This window comes from Malania oleifera, chromosome 1, assembly GCF_029873635.1.
Source record: "Malania oleifera isolate guangnan ecotype guangnan chromosome 1, ASM2987363v1, whole genome shotgun sequence".
NCBI classification, from domain to species: domain Eukaryota; kingdom Viridiplantae; phylum Streptophyta; class Magnoliopsida; order Santalales; family Ximeniaceae; genus Malania; species Malania oleifera.
The window spans coordinates 1,272,244-1,290,161 of NC_080417.1; the positions used below are offsets into that span (position 1 = coordinate 1,272,244).

Here is a 17,918-nt window from a genome sequence, read left to right on the forward strand (position 1 = left end):
GAGATTCAGGGGAGAGTGTTGCCTGCTAGTTTGATAGTCCTTGATATGCATGGTTTTGACATTATTCTGGGCATGGACTGGCTAGCATCCAACTACGCGAGCATTGATTGTCATAGGAAGGAGGTGATATTCAGACCTCCTGGGGAGCAGGAGTTTGTATTTGTTGGGTCGTGTGTGCGTTCGGCACCACGGATCCTTTCTGCTATCCAGGCAAAGAAATTACTTTTGGGGGGATGCCAGGGTTACCTTGCAATGGTGAAGGAAGCGCCGAAGGAGAAGCTCAAGTTGGAAGATATTCCAGTGATAAGGGAGTTCTTTGATGTTTTTCCAGAGGATTTACTGGGGTTGCCTCTTGATCGGGAGGTGGAATTTGCAATTGAACTGATCTCAGGGACAACACCAATCTCCAAAGCCCCATACAGAATGGCTCCAACTGAATTAAAGGAGTTAAATGAGCAACTATAGGAGTTTCTAGACAGGGGGTTTATCAGACCGAGTGTATCGCCCTGGGGTGTACCGGTGTTGTTTGTGAAGAAGAAGGACGGGTCGATGAGGATGTGCATCGACTACCGGGAGATTAATAAAGTAACAGTGAAGAACAAGTATCCATTACCCCGAATTGACGACCTGTTCGATCAGCTTTAGGGTACGCAGATTTTCTCTAAAATCTATTTGTGATCTGGATGTCATCAGGTGAAGGTTAGATCAGATGATGTAACGAAAAGTGCTTTTCAAAGTCGGTACGGCCATTACGAGTTCTTGGTTATGCCGTTCGGGTTGACAAATGCTCCAACAGTATTTATGGATCTGATGAACAGGGTATTCCACGAGTACTTAGATCAGTTTGTTATTGTGTTCATAGATGATATTTTGGTCTATTCGAGGAGCCCTAAGGAGCATGAAGCTCATCTGAGACTAGTACTTCAGGTACTCAAGGAAAAGAAGTTATTTGCTAAACTTAAGAAATGTGAATTCTTGCTAAAGCAGGTTGCATTTCTGGGTCATGTGGTATCCAAGGAAGGGATTTTAGTGGATCTGAGCAAAGTAGAAGCTGTAGTTGATTGGGCAAGGCTGAAGAACGTGCAGGAAGTCAGAAGTTTTCAAGGTTTTGTCAGATACTACCGTTGATTTGTCAAGGGGTTCTCTAGATTATCAGGGTCTTTGACACGACTCATGAGGAAGAATGTGAAGTTTGACTGGACTGACGAATGTGAGCAGAGCTTCTAGGAATTGAAGCAGCTTCTAGTCACTGCCCCAGTGTTGACCCTTCCATCAAGTGAGGGTGGATTTATAATTTACAGTGACGCATCGCAGAAGGGACTTGGTTGTGTTCTAATGCATCAGGGAAAGTCATTGCTTATGCGTCTCGCCAGTTGAAAGAGTACAAAAAGAACTATCCTACGTACGACTTGGAGCTGGCAGCAGTTGTGTTTGCGTTGAAGATCTGACGACACTACCTTTATGGTGTAAGGTGTGAGATCTTTACTGACCATAAGAGTTTCAAGTACTTCTTCACCCAAAAGGAGTTAAATATGAGGCAGCGCAGATGGCTCGAGTTGATAAAGGATTACGACTGCACCATTAGCTATCACCCAGGAAAGGCGAACATGGTAGCCGATGAATTGAGCCGGAAATCTGGGGGTAGATTAGCCTCAGCAGTTATGGCTTCGCACCAGATCATGATGGACCTGGAGAGGTTGGGTGTAGAATTGGTAGAAGGGAATCATTAGGCGTTCATTTCTTGTTTGGTGGTTCAACCGACTTTACGGGAGAGAATCAGAACAGCTCAGTTGGAAGATGCAGAGTTGATGGAGATTGTAGAGAATATACAGGATGAGCAACATGCAAACTTTAATGTTGCTGAGGATGGAGTTCTCAGACTTCACACTTGATTGTGTGTGTCAGATGACGCAGAGATAAAGAGGACGATTATGGGGAAAGCTCTCCGTTCTCGCTATACTGTTCACCCGTGTAGCACAAGGATGTATAGAGACTTGTGTGAAACATTCTGGTGGAGTAACATGAAGAGAGAAATTGCTAAATTTGTAGCTCAGTGCTTGACATGTCAGCAGGTGAAGGCGGAACACTAGAGGCCAGCGGGATCACTTCAACCACTGGACATCCCTACATGGAAGTGGGAGCATATCTCGATGGATTTTGTATCAGGATTGCCTTCAGCGTTGCATGGGCAGAATGACATATGGGTAGTTGTTGACAGATTGACTAAGACTGCCCATTTCATTCCGGTTAGAACCAATTATTCCATGGATAAGTTGGTAGAACTCTATGTTCCGGAGATAGTCATAATACATGGCGTGCCCGTGTCCATCGTTTCAGATCGGGATCCGCGATTCACTTCCCGTTTCTAGAATAGTTTGCAGGGAGCGTTGGGTTCTCAACTTACTTTCAGGACTGCATTTCATCCTCAGACGGATGGACAGTCCGAACGAACCATTCAGATTCTCGAGGATATGCTACGGGCATGTGTTAATTTTGGGGGCAGTTGGATCTGATATCTGCCGTTGGTTGAGTTTGCATACAATAACAGTCACAAGACCAGCATTGGAATGACACCATATGAGGCTTTGTATGGTCGCCGTTGCTGATCTCCGTTGTACTGGGATGAAGTAGGTGAGCGGCAGATTTTGGGGTCAGAACTTGTTCAGCAGGCCTGTGCAAAGGTCGAGCTTATTAGGGAAATGATCAAGGCAGCCCAGAGTTGGCAGAAGAGTTATGTGGATACTCGTCGACGGGAGCTAGAATTCGAAGTAGATGATATGATATTCTTGAGGATTGCTCCGATGAAGGGGGTGATGAGGTATGGAAAGAAGGGCAAACTGAGCCCTAGATACATTGGGCTGTTCGAGATTCTTGAGAGGATTGGTTCGGCGGTGTACAAGATAGCACTACCCCTAGCGCTGTCCAGGATACACGACGTGTTCCACGTGTCCATGTTGAGGAGGTACGTTCCAGACCCCTCACATGTGATTAGTTATGAGTCGTTGGAGATCGGGGATAATCTAGCATACGAGGAGGTACTTGTTTAGATTCTGGATAGGAAAATACAAGAACTGCATTCCAAGGATATATCGCCAGTAAAGGTTTTGTGGCGGAATCATGCAGTTGAGGAAGCTTCCTGAGAGTTAGAAACAGAAATATGCCAGAAGTACCCGCAGCTGTTCAGCGAGGGTTAGTGCCAGATGGGTAAGGGTATGGTTGTATAAAGAGGGATTATAGTAGGTTGTATAGTTAGTTGTGTATAGTTTTAATTATGGATAGTCTTTGGAAAAACTTGTTATGGTTATTGTAATTTCCCAAAGGCAGTATTGTAGCCACGGTATTCTTTTGCCATAGTGAGGGTAGTTAATAAACGTGGGACGGGGCTACTATGTGGGTGGCTACCGACTCTTCTGTAGATAGGGTAGTGAGTTAAGAATATGATTGGTAATAGTTAACAAATTTCGAGGACGAAATTTTTGTAAGAAGGGGAGAATGTAGTGATCATAAAAATAAAAAAAATTTAAAATAAATAAAAAAATAATTAAATAAATTTTTTTTTTAAAAATTAAAATTAAAATTAATTTTTTGTTAAAAATAAATAGATAAATTAAATAATAATAATTAATCAAATAATATAATATAATAATAATAATATAATATTATAATGATATATAATATGTATATATATATATATGTGTGTGTGTGTGTGTGTGTGTATATTAGAACCTGAAGGATCGTGAGATCCTTCAGGAAGAAGATAAAGCATAGAGGCAGTAGTGCCGTTCTCCTCCATCCCCTCTCTCCCACTCTCCTCAATCTCGTCTCCGATATTCTGTCGATCGGAAATCCGAAAATATCGTTGGGTTCTGTTCGCCGCCACTGACACTTCTACTGGAGCGAATTTGTCGTGGGAGCAGCGTCGGCATATCTCCTGGGGTAAGGCCAATTCTCAAACTTATCTTAATTTCTCTTAAACTATAAGCCTAACGAACGAAAATTGTTAGGAGATTCGTGGGGAGATTCTCTACAATCTAATCGGAGTGGGTTTCGAATTGGAGCTCCGGGGTACAAATCCTAAATCTAGGGCAAGTTTAATAATTTAGGCTTTATTAGGCTATTTAGGGTATTCGGAGCTTAGGGGAATTTTAGGGAAAATTACTCTAGGGAATGTGATGAGTAATGTAGTGAAATTTTAATTTCAGGATTTCAGGGATTTTGAACGCCGTGGGGCGTAGGTCGGGGTATTAGCAGGCTTTTCAAGAATCAGGTAAGGGGATTAAGTTAAGTCAGGAATTTTATTTAATTTGAACCGATTAAATTAATATATATATTTATTTATTTATATATTTATTGATTTAACAATTTAAGGGTTATTTTGAAAACCAACCGTTCGAAATGGATTTTACAAACCTAGGATATATGGTATGATATTTGTGAATAAAATGAACGGTGGAAAGCTTATTTGTTTATATGGTTATGTTAAAATGTGGAAATCGTGTGGCAGATGATTTAATTGGTATGGATTATTATATATCTGGATTTGGGATTTTGAAATACTGAACTGTTTGTGAAATACTGAAATTGTTTGTAAAATACTGAAAATGCTTGAGAATAATGCAGAGATTTGATATAACGGCCGAGAGCCGGGGTTTTGTTTAAATGGCTGTGAGCTAGATTGTATTTGTGGCCGGTGGCCGGGTTTTTGGAATAACAGGAAATATATGTGAATTAATGTTTTAAATGGTGATTTCTATTATCTAAATTGCATGATGTGCTTTACGAACCTTGGGGATCATTGTATTGTGAGCACGGTACCATTGCTAGGGACTTGTTATGTGGCCGTGTGCGCCCACACCTGTGCTGAGAGGTGTAGGGTGGTCTTGTCTAATTTTTTACGTGAGGTGAATGCACCCCCCTGGGTGAGGGTAATTGGACTAGCAGTTGGAGCTGCGTATACCCGCGGAGTATGTTAGTGGAGAGTACAGATGACTATTGTTTGGGTGGATCCCCCAGGATAATAGTCCAGCCTTCAGGTCGCACAACCAGTGTCATGGGGGAAGTAAATGGTGTGTTTGTCACAGGGAGTGTTTTATATGCATATCTGTTAATTTATGTGAATACGAATAATTAATAAGATAATTTTGAGGGCTTGCTAAGAAAGGCGAGTGCCCTAGTAGCAGTAATGGTATTTGAGCAGAGGGAAGCTACTTGTATGAGTGGGTAATCTTCCCTATCCTCGGCTAATTGTGTGTGTGAGTGTAAAATAAGAATGTTTTCATAAATGTGTTATCTACTTAGTGAACTGGTTATTTTCTATACACTAAATGCATGTTGGTCACGCACTGACATTAACTTAGTCTTTCCTTTATTGAGCTGTGCCTCACCTTTACTTTATAAACTATCTTTTCAGGAAATCCTAGAGATCAGGTCTGGTGGGCTAGAGGAGTCGGGCTAGAGGTGTAAATTTATGTAGGTAGTATTTAGATAGAGATTTTATTTTTACTTAGTTTTATGGGATGTAATTATGTGAAAATGGATATATTTGTGTATAAAGATAGTTAAAACTCTTTTAATGTAATTTGAGGATTTTGTATTTTATTTCTGTTGCATATATGTGTTTAATATATGATGAACAAGGTATTAGGTACACAGACGTCGCTAAAGTAGCACTTCGGGCCCACGTGGCGGGTTGGGGTCGTTACATATGGTATACCAACACCAAAGAATTGCTCAACACCATAGATGGCTTGAAGTATTGGGGTGTCCCCTGTGAAGATTTCACATAAGAACTTCTTCAGAATCCTTGGTGGATAGCTAAACATCTCTTCAAGCTGTCACCATAGATTGATAGCCATACCTAAAGATTCATTAAGCTACTAAAGGAGTATTTGCACCATTTTGTCAATGGAAACCACAAGAGTTGGGGCTAGTTACTCGACGTGTCTTAGTGCTATTTCAATGCCCAAAAGAGCTAAACCACCAGCAAGAGTCCTTTTGAGCTTGTCAGGCCAATAGTCACTTACCTCAGAATGAGCCTCATAGGGGAGAGCATATATCTTCACCAAGGAATGGAAATAGAATGTAGAAATTACTCAAGCCTACTTTGAGAAGCTACTTAGCAGATAAAGAAATGGGCAAATCATGGGGGAAGATTGTTGCACTTCAACATGGGAGAACTGGTCCTTGTTAAGCTCCGTATAGAACAAATCTCATTGTTACAAGGTTAGGATAGTATACTGCTTTGTAATAATGAAGGATCAATCCCTATCTTGGCCAAAGTTGGGAAAGCCTCTTACAATGTTGATGCACCAACTTAGATGTAAATGCACGTTGTGTATGTTAGCTGTTTTATGCCATGCTACACCTACCAAAGCACCATTAAATATCAAGCAACCTGGCAAAAGAGATGTTGAAGAGATCCTTGTAGACAGAGAGTTCAAATCATCAAGGTGTAAGTGACAAGAGTTCTTAGTCAAGTCGAAGAGCTAGGGAGATGAAGAAAGCAATATGGATTTGCTGGAAGATTTCTATTTGTTTATGGACAAAGTTCAACAGTTGTTAGTGTCAAAGTGTAGGAGGATGTCAACTGTATAAGTGGGGGAGAATGTCACAAGCAAGCTTGTCCTAGGCCGTTGCTTGCTTATGGCCGCTTGTCTTGAACCCATTTGGTGGGTAACAACATATGTTGTAGTTTGTAGAGTTTATGCCTTAAGTTGAGTAGCACCCAAGGAAAAAAAGGGGAGTATGATTCCTAGCGAATAGTGATGTTGCCTTGTAGTAGAGTAGGAATTGCATAGAAAGATCTTTAGGGGAAGGTGAGTGTTCATCAGCTATGATAAAACTCATTATGCGTTTGTTGCTAAACACCTCCTGCCTATGGAGGTCTATTGGAATGAATTCATTGATTTGTTATTGGCCATATGAGTCACTTGTTCATTGTATGCTTACTTACCGTTAGTACATACTTGATATCCGTTGCTTATGTTAGTGTTTTGTGGTGTATTATTAAATTACCTTCAGATGACTAGTTACGTGCTCCAACTAGTACTGCACTATCCTTCACACGGGGTGAAGTGTCCAGCTTGTGACACCTAAGGATCGTTCATTTTGTTGGTTTGATGATGAAGTTTTGTGTTATAGAATATAGAAAATGGAAATTAAACTTGTGATACAAATCATTAGTCAACAGCAAGGCAGGAATTGAGGGACGAATTATGTTGCCGTCTTGAGACAACGCGCAGCTTCAATTGTATTTTTATATTGTGCAACAAAATACAATTTTTTTTTTTGCATGCTTGCATATTGGGATTTAACAAGTGCAGTTCTTATTATACACTTCACATCTCACACCTCTGCATTCATGTGTGAAGTAATATAACTGTTTTTTTTTTTTTTGGTTTCAAAAATGAAAAACAGAATATCAGAGTTGGTATTAAACTAGAAAAGACACACCTGAAGTCGTTTTGGTCAGTGCCATATTGGTATTCAATAACAAATGGCATTAGGTGATCCCCACAAGCCACTTGCAATCAGAATAATGAACCAGGAGGATGTTCAATGGGAACTACTGCTTGAGAATCCATCTCTGTATCAATGTCTGGATTCCCTTTGAAATAGCAGGACGAAGACCATCCCTAATGCTGCAGAATCCTGCTGTTAAGCTTCGGCAGTTTCCAATCCTTCTGGAGAATGCTGCGAGCATGAACCCTGGTTGTTTTGAATCAGCCCAACTTCTGCATTATTTGTGCCTTGATATACTGCACCATCAAAATGTTGAAAAACGTTTGATTTGAGATTATTCCATTCCATGATCTTATATGTGTAGGTGTGTGTTTTGATGGGTGAAATTTGTTGGTTGTATTATAATGTTCTTAACATGTTCATCAGAATGCTTCAACAAATGCAGTTTGGTAGGGGAAGCTAGATTTGAAGTGTGAGGGAGTGATCTTTCTGGGAGAAAGGCATGCCAACTGGTAAAAGAATTTTCTTGTAGTGAACCTGGGCAGCTCACTTCCTTCAATGTAAGTCTTCTGCAAAATATGCTCTCCTTGCATTCTCGAAAGGATTTAAAATATATTTTTGGTATCTGTATGATCATTAACCTGATGTGCTGGTTAAGAATGCTTTGTATTCATCCCTTTTGCACATGTTTGGAAATTCCAGTTGATCTAAATTTGCTCTATGTGGTTGAGGTTACTTTTTGTTTTATAAGTTTCAACCTCTAATGGTATTTTTTCTTTTTATTTTCTTTCTTTTAATCCTATTGTTTTGTCTATTTGGAGTACAATAGTTCATTAAATTTAATGCCGATTCAATCTTTTTTTTTTTTTCCCGAGTCTTGTAACAAATGGGAAGAGAATTAGAGTTTTCTTCTTCAGTCTGTGTTAATTAGATGGTAGCAGCATATGACGATTCTATCCCTGTGTGGAAGTAGAGTTAACAGTTGACTGATGATCTTTTTGTTTGCTTGTTCATTCAAATGTTGGCAATCGATTACAAAATGCTGCTTTCTTCCAATTTTGAAGTGTTAGATTACTAATTTACCTAAAAGTTTAAACTGTCAGGTTGTGTGCCAACAATGGCAACAGGATTAGAACCCAGGACATCCTGGCAACAATAGCTCGGATACCATGCTAGAATATCGCTTTGCTTAAAAGCTTGAACATTTAGGTTGTGGGCCAACAATGTGTATGAGGCTTTAACAAGAAGTTTGCAATTTGATTATGTCACATTTTTGAAACTGCTGGTGGCCACTTCCTTTTTCTATGGCTGTCATTTCATGTCAGCAACTCAATTTGAACAAGAAGGCAAATGGATTCAGCCTTCGTAAGCATTTTATTTTTCTTGCTGCTTGAGTGAAAGAAGGTATATTAGATGAAAAGAAGAGAAGGTACAATGTGCGGGGACAAAAAGTCCACCAAATAACAAAAAAAAAGAAAAAAAAAGGGAAAAATAAAAATAAAAATAAATGGCCTGTAATTTAAGCCTGCATATGTTCATATTTTGGTTATCAAAATTTAACTTTGTATCTAAATTATGTTGCTCTGTTCCATGTCATCATGCTGTATGACTGCTTAATTTAGTGCACTATGAAGTATAAACATATTGGTAGTCCCTTATGAAATGAATATTTTGGATTTATGTATTTTGCCCCTGTTGCTCTTTTTTATATGAGTTGAAGTCATTAAATATTGCATATTCATGGTTGATAATAATTTGGCACTTGCTTGATTGTAATCTTTCCAGTTATGTTCCTCTTTGTTTCTCTCTCACACACACATGCACAAACCCACACACACACACCCACCCACACACTTGGTTGTATCTATTTTTATGTTTCTTAAATTCTTTATGATAATGCTGAATATCTATTTTACCTCAAATGTTTGACTTTACAGTGTGTTTGCGGTGAATGTATATTTGGAACCTTTGAAAAACTACTTCAAAACAATCCTTGTATAGGATGGAATGTGTTGTTGATGGTGTGTATGACATTCTTGCATCCCTTGTATCAATAAATTTATGCAATTTCTAGTTTCTTCTGAATTTTCTAAGGTTATTACAGTTATCATTTAGAATGGCTTAACAGACATGTATGTAGGGACTAAAGTGACTTTCTGACTTGTGCACCTTTCCAACCCACTTCAAAATGCTAATTTTCTTTCTTTCATTTTGTCTGTGGTTGTTAAATTCAGGATCCTGCTTTGAATCAATAGGTGCATAGTTGTCAAATTGAGATCTGAATAGAATTAAGATTTTACTTTAGATTATTTAGTGATTGAAGATTGAGAGTCAACTTGAATAATAAGATTTGACACAAGTACTGAAAATTGGATGTAAGTTACATGTATATATTTAAAACAGAAAAATATACATTAAAATGAAATATATTGATGAACATTGAATGATGATGTGCCCTAATACATGTATATACATATCTATGTGTAGAAGAGGTTCTAGAAAGGGAAGGAGAGTCTGCATTGTACACAAGTAGATGTTTTAAAAAGGGCAGCTGAGGTGAACAAGACAATTCCTAGGAAGTTCAAGCATTCAAAGTCAAAGGTGAAGGAATTCTGATGGTTAGAGGGAATTCTTCAGTTGGAATTCCAGAGAGAGAGAGAGAGAGAGGGAGCAAATGAGCAAGCCAAAATACCCCAACTGAAGCATGGTTTGGAGTAAATGTGTGTGGGCACTCATACTCCAACAGAAAAGAACAATGGCATATCTCATCCAATCAGAAAGAAATAGATTGTTGATTCTAGTGGGGTGGTGACACATGGTCAGGAAGAGAGAAGAAAAAGTAGCACATGTCGTAAATAACATGTCACGGAGTCTTGAAAAACATAGGAAAAGGCAAAGGAATCCTCTTAACAAACCTTGGCTTGAGTTCACCAAGTTCAAGGACTGCGATTGGTTACCCTGCCAGTTAATTCATAATTATGTGCAAGCTAGTTCAATGTGGTATAGTTTCATAATCTAGGGTAAAACCATAATTTTAAGCATTCACACTGCACATAAAAGTATATTTTTTAAGAGAAAGTATATTTTTTTAAGCTTAGGGAAAAAAAAACTATATTTTTTAAGAGAAAGTTAACAAATTAACTCTCTTTTGAAATATAAAAATTTTCAAATCCAAGTGCTTTTAGCTTCCAAATAAACTATTCTAAGGAGAGTTGGACAAATGAAGGAATTGCTTTAAATTTTTTAGAAAATGTTTAGGAACCCTAAATTTTTAAAACATTTAAAAAAAAAAAGAGATTAAAATTTGTTAGATTACCACTTACCTAAAAGCTTAACTATTAGATCTTGGACCAACAATGTATATCAAGCTTTAACACTCCCCTGCATGTGCAGCCGGATGGCACGGGGACAGTAAACACACTATAGATAACACCCATTGCAGGGATACAATAATTTTTTATTTAAATGCGAGCAACGAAACTAGAAGCCAAAACCTCCCGGTAACCAGTTTTGATACCATGTTAGATTACCACTTTACCTAAAAGCTTTTACTAGTAGATTGTTGTCCAACAATGTATATCAACCTTTAGCAAAGTTAAAATTTTGTTTATTTTAATCATAGGGGACATTGAAAAAGGTTTTAAGGCCTTTAAAGGGCTTTCTTATTAAAAAAATGGCGAATTTTTGGATTTTTTTAAACATTTGAGGTTTGTAGGGAATGTGAATCTATAGTATATGGATCTAACTACTAAATTATGAATGAGAAAAATTGATTCGCTAGTTGCAAGATCTAAATTGAAAATTGTTGGATTTGGGGTTAGTTCCTGAGTACTTCAATTGACTGGAATTGTATGGATCAAGTTGAGAATACCAAAATATGAACTCTACGGCTCCAAAACTACAAACCGAGACACCAAAACCTAAACATCCAAGACCTATACTTCACTTATAATTCTTACTACTACACATATTCAGAAACGAAACTGAAATCGGACCCTTACCTCGTTTTTGGGTCAAAACCCGAAAATCCCCGAAACGACTTTCCGATCCTCTAAAAACGTAGAGATTCTCCTCTTGATCCACGTGGTAACATCGGATCGTTGATTCCGGCAACTGACGGCCTAAAATCCTTGAGAGAGAGAGAGAAGTTTTGAGTTCTAGAGAGAGAGAGAGTGTTTTAGCTTTCTTAACCCCTAAGCAAAGCAATAGGATATTTATAGCCCCTTTGACCCGGCCAACCTCGTCGACGAAACGGCGCCTTCGTTGACGAATCATTTTTCACATTTCGTCGACGAACCGGATCCTTCGGTGAAGAACCCTATTCTGATATTTTACAACATGTTCGGTATCTCTTTGTTGACGAGGCTCTGAATTTCGGTGACAAAGAGTATAAGGGACTTCGTCGACGAGAACAATGGCTTCATTGACGAAGCCTGTAAAATTTACCTTTTTACCCTTTTGTTATTTATTCAATTTACATATCTCGGGTCGGGTTCTTACAATAAAGATGTACAAAAAATCATAAAGACAAAAAGAATTTGGTATAAAACGTGGCAAAAATGTAGAAATAGAGGTAACTTTGAAAAATATAAGGAGGCAAGAAAAGATGCAAAAAAGGCCATTAGTGAAGCTAAATATAGATCATTTAATAGTTTGTATGATAGATTAGGTATAAAAGAAGGGGAACGAGATATATTTAAACTTGCTAAAGCTAAAGAAATGAAGAGTAACGAAGGACAAAGATATTAAAGAAAGATATTGTCTTGGTTAAGGACAAAGATATTAAAGAAAGATGGCGAAGTTACTTTAGTAAGTTGTTTAACGAAAACCAAATAGAAGACTTAAACTTAGAATTGTCAAATGAGGAAAAGACTTAAAATATAAGATTTATTTGCAAAATTAGAGTTAACGAAGTTAAGTTTGTACTAAAAAAGATGAAAAATGGGAAAGCTATGGGACTAGATAACATCCCAATTGAAGTTTGGAAATGCTTGGGTGATAACGAAATTATATAATTAACTAATTTATTTAATACAATTGTAAAAACTAAGAAAATGCCAGATGAATGGAGGAAAAACACTTTAATACCTATATACAAAAATAAAGGAGATATTCAAAATTGTAATAATTATCGTGGAATTAAACTTATGAGTCATACGATGAAAATATGGGAAATGGTAGTTGAATAAAGATTAAGGTTAGAAACGAAGATCTCAGAAAATCAATTTGGTTTTATGCCTGGGAGATCTACCACTGAAGCTATTTATCTTTTAAGAAGATTAGTGGAAAAGTTTAGGGAAAAGAAGAGGGACTTGCATATGATATTTATTGACCTTGAGAAAGCATATGATAAGATATCTAGGGAAGTTCTATGGTGGGTTTTAGAAAAAAAGGGTGTTTGTTGTAGGTATATTGATGTCATTAAGGATATGTACAATGAAGTAATGACTAGAGTAAGGACTATAAATGGAGAAACTAAAGAATTTCCAATTACCATAGGTGTACTTTAAGGATCTGCTTTGAGTCCTTATCTTTTTGCTTTAGTGATAGACCAATTGACTAAGAGTATTCAAAAGGAGGTTCCATGGTATATGTTGTTTGCAGATGATATTGTATTAATTGACGAAACTAGGGACGGAGTAGAGGCTGAGTTAGAATTATGGAGAGAAACTTTGGAATCTAGAGGCTTTAGGATAAGTAGAAATAAAACAAAATATAGAAAATGTAATTTTAGTAATGATAGGAGGAATATTGGAGACAAAGTTAAACTTGATTATGAGGAAATAAATAGCACTTGTAGATTTCGATACCTTGGATCTATTATGCAAGCTGAAGGAGAAATTGAAGATAATGTAATGCATAGAGTTAAAGTAGGTTAGGTAAAATGGAGAAGTACTTCAAATGTGCTATGTGATCGTAGAATACCCTTAAAATTGAAAGGAAAGTTTTATAGAACAACTACAAGACTAGCTATGCTATATGGATCGGAATGTTGGGCGACGAAGAAACATAATATCCAAAAAATAAAAGTTGCTGAGATGAGAATGCTTAGATGGATGAATGGTATAACATTGAAAGATAAGCTAAGGAATGAACATATTCGTGGTAAGTTAGGTGTAGCTCTTATAGAAGATAAGATAAGGGAGGAACGACTCAGATGGTATAAATACTTGTAACGTAGGCCACATAGTGCACCTATGAGAAAAAGTGACTTAGTTACTGTGAGGGGCAGTATAAGGGGTAGGGGTAAACCTAAAATAACTTGGGAGGAGATAGTGAGTGAGGATTTAATATCCTTGAATCTATCAAAAGAAATGGTCAATGATCGCATAAATTGGCGGAAAAGGATTCATATAGCCGACCCCACTTAGTAGGACTAAGGCTTGGTTTTGTTGTTGTTGTTGTTGTTGTATTTGTCGTCTTATTCTAAATCTTATGCATTTGTATTTTTGTTCTTTTCCTTTGCAGGTTTAGCTTTTCAACATTATTCTTTGCCCATCGTAAGTGAATGGCACTGATTTAGCAGCCCTTTCCACTTGTCCCGGTACAAGAACATCTTCCATACTCACCCAAGATTTGAAAGGTATAAAAACATGTAAGTTGGATTTTTGCAAGATTTGTGTTCTTGGGAGACAAAACAGGGCAAAGTTCAAATAAGTTATTCACAAGATGGAAGGTATTCTTGATTATGTACATTCTGATGTTTGAGGGCCCGGTTAGAGTAGCATTAAGAGGTGGACATGTTTATTATGTGAGTTTTGTTGATGATTACTTACGGAAAGTTTGGGTATACTTTATGCGGCACAAGTCTGATACATTTGCCAGGTTCAAGTTGTGGAAAGCTGAAGTGGAAAACCAGACGTGGAGGATAATCAAGTGTCTAAGGTCAGACATATGAGACCAAGTACGTTGACTCTAGGTTCATGGAGTTTTGTGAGTAGCAGGGCATTAAAAGACCCTTTACCGTTCACTGGACACCTCAGCAAAATGGTGTGGCTAAAAAGATGAATCGAGCTCTGGCTGAAAGAGCTCGGTGTCTCAGGCTTAATGCAGGGCTGCCGAAGAACTTCTGGGCCGAGGCAGTTAGTATGATTTGTTTCTTGATAAATCGATTACCAAGGGCATCATTAGAGGGAAAAGTGGCAGAAGAGGTATAGACGGGAAATGTAGTAGACTATTCCGGATTGAAGGTATTCGGTTGTCCATCTATGTTCATGTGTCTAGTGAGGAGAGATCGAAGCTTGACGCAAAGTCTAGACGTTGCATCTTTTTGGAATATCAAAAGGGTGTGAAGGGGTTCAAGCTGTAGGATCCAGTGGCAAACAAGGTGGTGATCAGTAGAGATGTTGTCTTTGATGAGAAGGCTATTGTAATGCCCCGAACCCCTAAACCCGGGTTTGGTGCGTTATACCTGATCAAAACCTGATAATCCATAATCCATAATATACATTCGCAGCGGAAAACATAAACCTCATCTCCATATATCATAATACTATAGTACCAAGATTACATAATCCAGAGTTTACCATTTTCTATCTAAATTCCATATAATTCATTCATCACCTGCATTTCCATAAATTTACATAACTCCCAAAACATTTCAGTATTTTCACAACCATTCCTTACTCAACATCCTTAAAACATAACGGCATAAAACATAAAAGATATACTTAAACCTAATACAATCCCATAGCATATAAAAAATATACCTTTTTTCTTTTACATTCCTCAAAAGAGACTAAACCCCTCGAGCTCTCTAAGCCCGATCTCGAGGATGTCCTGAAAAAGAAACATTCATATTTGGGTGAGACACATCTCAGTAAGGGAAGAAACAACATATTAAAACAGCGTGTGACTAACATGAGGATATAAATATCATTTAGAATACATTTGCAAATCATTAACGTAACACTGAAAACATTTTCTGAACCTAATCAATCACAAACAAAGATTTAACCCACGAGATTACCTAAGGATAGGGGTGATTACCCGTCCATACAAGTAGCACCCCTCTGCTCTGATACATAGGCAACCCGAAGGTCACTATTAAAGCATACCAGGGCACTCACCTTACTCAGTAAGCCCTTAAGTGTTAGATTGATCTCGTACTCACACAGTTCAACAATGGTTTACTAGCAAAGGCCCTAAGGATAGGGAAATCTACCCGCCCATACAAGTAGGTTCCCTTTGCCCTAGTACGTTATGCAGTTACTGCCATATCTGAAGTTACTAGTGCACTCGCCTTACTTAGCAAGTTCTCAGGCGAAGAGTATGCCCCGCCTAATCGTAACATGTTCTACATACATAGATATTTCTAATACCATAATACATTATTTTTTCTGTCATTATTCAATCATACACATTTGTTCATGTTCATAACTTAAACATTGCATTGCATTTCACTTTACGTAATTCTTCAACATTACTTCATTCACATTATCATTTCATACCATGTCATTTCACTGTCATTTCATAGCACTCTCCTTTCTTTTTTTCGTACTACAGCTGGTCTTTAGCCATCATCAGTTAGTCTATAGCTCCTCTTAGCTGTCATCAATTAGTCTACACAGAAGTGTGCTAGATCTGCTAACATGACTGTTTTTCAGCTGTCTTACATTTACATGGTTGCATTTAGCATCCACTGGCAACATAGTCCATAACATATTTTATTCTCAATACTTTACTAACTTAACCTGCATCTCATACATTTAACATATACTTGCACAGAATCTCATGCCACACAATTTAACAATAAAATTCATACATGTTCCTGTAAAATAGGCCAACCCATATTTAACATTTATATGGTGAAAATATATCTCATTTCTTACATATTTCCTCAGAAAATTCCTTTTCACTTTCATTCGTTTACTTTCACATATACATAGCTATATAAGCAGTCCTAGGCTCAGAAAACATAATTTTACATGGTTGGCGTTTTATACCCACATGGAAACATATATACTTAAATAAAACATAATTCATTTTAATTCATGAAAAACCTGATTTAGTATGTAATTTCCCCTTACATGACTTTCGAATTACGCTGGTAGGATTCCCGAACTGATACCCACAACCTTCACTTGGACCCTGAATCTAAAAATCTTATTTTTGAATTAAAATAAATTCCAACTAACTCAAATCTTAAGAACACTTAGTTACTACTTCCTAGGCTCCATATAACATTATTCGTTAAGGAAATCCCAAAATAATTCACTTACCCTGGTTTTGGGATGTTTCCTAAACCCCTCAAACCAACGATCAGCTCCTACAACCTTGCAGAGAACGATCCTACGAACCTCGTGGCGGTTCCGGATCGTCAAACCGGGTCAAAATGGGCCCGAAATCGAAGAGAGAAGGCTGGAGGTTCATTTTAGAGAGAGAGAGAGAAGATGGTTCGTGAATTTCTCGCTGAAAATGAAAGAGAGCTCTATTTATAGGCAGGGCTTCGTCGACGAGACACGTGGGTTCGTCGACGAGGCACTGTAGAGACTTCGTTGATGAGAAGATACCTTCGTCGACGAATTTCAGAGTTTCCAAAATTCTCTCTCTCGATTCCTTCGTCGACGAGGGACTGAGTTCGTCGACGAGCTCTAGAAGGACTCTCGTCGACGAAGACAGGACATTTGTCGACGAGGCTTGCTTTTCCTTCTAAAATTCTTCCTTTTTCCCTTATTATCGTTTAATCCATTCTATTCATTATATTTTCTAATTATTTTAATTTTCTGGTCATTACATTCTCCCCTCCTTATGAAATTTCGTCCTTGAAATTTTACTAACTAATCATGCTTTTACATTACTCAAATTCATTTGCTAACTACCATCATAAGAACTCAACATACATATCATCATATAAGTCATTCAATCATTATTCATTAAATTAAATCATCACTATCTTAAATATAATCTCATACCTGCTTCTCTGATGGCATCCTCCTCAGCTCGAAGTGTGTACAGTCGGGGTGGACCACCTCTCCCAAGCGGTATCTGTTGTTTCCCCCTGTCCTGGTTCTGAACAGATACCATAGGCAATGTTTCCCGGCAATCTTTCTTGATATGACTTGGCTTGCCGCACTTGTAGCAATTCGGAGTGCCAAACGAGCATTTGCCCCTTTGCCTTTTATTACACTTTGGGCATACAGGGCTCACTGCTTCCTTTCCTTTCTTCGCTGATTCCTGACTGTCCTCAAACTGAAAACTAGATGGTGCAGGTCTCTTCTTCTGCTCTGAAGGCTCAGTGCTACTCTGGATACTCTTCTCCAACACCGAGACCTTATCAACTAATTCTGAAAAACTCTGAACCTGAAACCCGACCACCAGCTCATAGATCCTGTGCCTTAGGCCTTTCTCAAATTTCCTAGCCTTCCTTGCTTCATTTGGAATCAGAAATGGAGCGAAACGCAACAATTCCAAAAATTTAGCCGCATACTCCACAACCGTCATATCCCCCTAGGTTA

At 38.0% G+C, this 17,918-nt stretch overlaps 1 pseudogene; it reads left to right on the forward strand.

The window, feature by feature from the left end:
• The window catches only part of LOC131151502 (uncharacterized), a 34,046-nt pseudogene that overhangs the window by 7,241 nt on the left and 8,887 nt on the right, over nucleotides 1-17,918 (forward strand).